The following is a 3,582-nucleotide window of genomic DNA, read 5'->3' as shown; positions in this document are numbered from 1 at the left end:
GTAAGAACAAGAGGGAATGTTTAAAAGATGCAGAACCTGACATTATTTTAGGCAGGATTAAAGTAAACTTAACTACAATACCTTTTCTTCCTTTGTTATTAGCTATATTTTTGAGCGCCAGCAATATCAAGCATGGGGCTTGCACGTGCCCGATTTACTTTTATTAAACATCAGAATACGTATCAGTCTACTATTAAACTGAAATTCTAATGGGCAGGATTAGAGTAAGTTAACCTATGAGATTTGGGCGTGGTCAAATACATCAATCGAAAGGGTTTAGCCTGACGAGTCCAAAACTGTAATTAGATTTCTAATCAGTCAAGAAATTATGGAACTATGAGTTAAAAATTTGTACTTGAAAAAAAAAACACCCACAAAAAATTCAGAGCCATTATAAGTCACTGTTATAAATGCTATGCAGAAAACACACGTTGAGCCAATGTTCCAAATCCTGAAGCACTAATATTACCAAGTTACTTTTACTTGATCGTTAAATGTCTTTCAAAACGCTGACGGAAAAGTAAACAATACGAAGCTCTCTCTCTCTCTCTTTCTTTCGTTAGCTCAAAGAGCTGCAGCTTTAATGATATGGCAAATATTATTAATCTTAAACTTAACCCTTCTCTCGCCAGATGTAAACTATCTGCGCTAGCCCTCCCAAATTTAGCAATGTAAGGAGGCTAGAGGGAAGGCAGCTAGTCATCACCACTCATCCCCAACTCTTCGACTACTCTTTTACCAACGAATAATTGGATTGACCGTAACTTTATAACGCCCCCACGGCTGAAAGGGCGAGCTTGTTTGGTGTGACGGGGATTCGATCCGTAACCCACAAATTACGAGTCGAGTGCCTTAACCACTTGGTCATGTCGGGTCTGGTTGTTTGGATATTATTGTACAAATTTAACAATTAAACAGGCCATGTGAAGCATGAACGGTGTGTGACGGGATTTATGGTAACCATTAATTACCGTAGCGCAAATTTAAGGTTCAGTTTGTGAGTCAACAAAATAAGTTTATTGTATCAAGCCTTCTAAACGTAAAATTTCCTTTCTTGGGAAAGTTTCTATATATTTAAAAATTAAACTTTTCTACGTATTTAGATTAAGACGATGCTTGTGTCAATTTTAATAAGATAAACATCAATGGCAGAACCAACGTTTAATGGTACACGATGAATATTTGCAAATTAGACTTTCTCCAGTTTCAAAAATCAATAAAACATTTGCTCAGTAATTTACAGTATAAAGATACATACTGTAAGTTTGGAAACGATCTCATACATTCGACTTGTTCCAACGTCTTAATCATGCCTGATGATGATGAACTAAATCTGAAGAGAGTATTAAACGATCCCCATACATTCGACGCGTTCTAATGTCTTAATCATGCTTGATGATGACGAAGTAAACATGCAGAAAGTATAAGACGGTCCCCATTAATTCGTCGTGTTCCAACGTCCAATCATGCCTGATGATGACGAAGTAAACACGTAGAGAGTACAAGTTTGGCCCTGATTAAGAAAGGTACACCCTTCGAAAGCGCTCGGGTTATAGAGTTTTTATTCATTTCTGTTAAGGTATGTTAATAGTGTGTCAGTAGGGTTCAATATTTGTGATTCTCTTATTTTCACTACTTTGTTTATTGGTCCGTCGTGGGCTAGCTGTTGTCGGAAATCGCGTTCGGAACTTTGGGGTATTGGTTGCATTATAAGTGTGACAGTCAATTTCTACTGATAGTTGATGATAATTTAACTGTCTTATCTCTAATGACTCAAAGTTAGAGAAGGCTAGAAGCTGATTGCTCTTGTGTAACTTTGCATGAAAATTCTGAGAACAAAACTATCTTTGTCTAATTCGAAGGAATTTCTTCAACCTGCTCCCGTTCCGTGCAAAAACAATTTTCTACTATATTCGGAACAAGTGCTAAATAGATTTGTGTTTGCTTTAGAGTAAAGCCTTATTTGGTCTACCAAAAGGAATCGAACACAGGACTTTAGCGTAATAAGTTCTTAGATTTATTGTTGTTCCACTCTTCATTTTGAGGCTGACTAGCCGCTTTCGAATCTCTGTGATACCATGAAATTATTGAATCAACTGTAATCTGTGAAATCCTTTTAAGATTGAAAGCCAATCTTTTAGAATGGGTGACGAGTGTCAGGTTGTTGCTGACTGGCCTTTTTCCTTCTGGGAAGACGTGACACAGATTTAGCAGCTACAATTGGATCATCTGTTCTAAAATACGTTTCTAATTATTTTGGTGGTCACCTAAAATGCAGGAAAATTACCAGTTTTGTGTAGACTTATAAAATATAGGAAATTCAGAACTACATATTAAAAAAACACACCTAAAAACGGGGTACTATTTGTTAAGATGTTCGACAAGATGTTGTTATACTACACAGTACGTTGTTATCCATAGGTTTTAACGCAGAAATACGCAGCTATCGAAATAAACATTAGATAGTTGATACACATATACTTATGACCTCACATATATTTTCGTGTTTTAGGAGAATTTATGAACAATAACAACAAAAACAGCCAATCAAGACCAAAGGTTTAATTCCACGCACGAATGAGTTTCAACTAAAAACAAATTTGATATGTTTGTGTATGAATCATGCCTTTATTGTTTTCATGGCATAGTTTGGAAGATAACTGAAACGTCTTTTCCAAATGTATTTTCATTTTTGGGATTCTTATTTTACAAAACTAAATCAATAGCATAGAAACAAAGCTAACCACACTCTGCTAGCATTATTGGCCCGGCATGGCCAAGCGCGTAAGGTGTGCGACTCGTAATCCGAGGGTCGCGGGTTCGCGCTAAACATGCTCGCCCTCCCAGCCGTGGGGGTGTATAATGTGACGGTCAATCCCACTATTCGTTGGTAAAAGAGTAGCCCAAGAGTTGGCGGTGGGTGGTGATGACTATTTGCCTTCCCTCTAGTCTTACACTGCTAAATTAGGGACGGCTAGCATAGATAGCCCTCGAGTAGCTTTGTGCGAAATTCCAAAAAACCAAACCAAACCAAGAAACAAAGCAACAAAGGTAAACTTCTCTTCCATTATATTCATGTTCTGTACCTATAGCCCGGCATGGCTAGGTGGTTAAGACAATCAATTCGTAATCGTCACGGGTTCAAACCCCCGTCACACCACACATGCTCGCCCTTCCAACCGGTGTGGCGTTTTATAATGTGACGGTCAATCCCACTATTCGTTGGTGAAAGAGTAGTTCAAGAGTTGGCGGTGGATTGTGATGACTAGCTGCCTTCCCTCTAGTCCTACACTGCTAAATTAGGAATGGCTAGCGCAGACAGCAATCGTGTAGCTTTGCACAAAATTCAAAACAAACTGCACCTATATTTTATTTATTTATCTGTGCTACCGAAATCATGTCACCAGTATACAATAAACAGTTGCGTATATGATAGAGATTTTCTAGTACAAACACCGACGAAAAACGAATGTCTGATCGTACTTTTATCACTTACTGACGTAGTTTATTAATTTCGTGTTTTAATGCTTTTGATAGGTTTGTTTTGAATTTCGCAGAGATATACGAGGGATATTTGTACTG

This window comes from Tachypleus tridentatus, chromosome 2 (assembly GCF_004210375.1).
Source record: "Tachypleus tridentatus isolate NWPU-2018 chromosome 2, ASM421037v1, whole genome shotgun sequence".
Lineage (NCBI taxonomy): Eukaryota > Metazoa > Arthropoda > Merostomata > Xiphosura > Limulidae > Tachypleus > Tachypleus tridentatus.
This window is presented reverse-complemented; position numbering follows the sequence as displayed.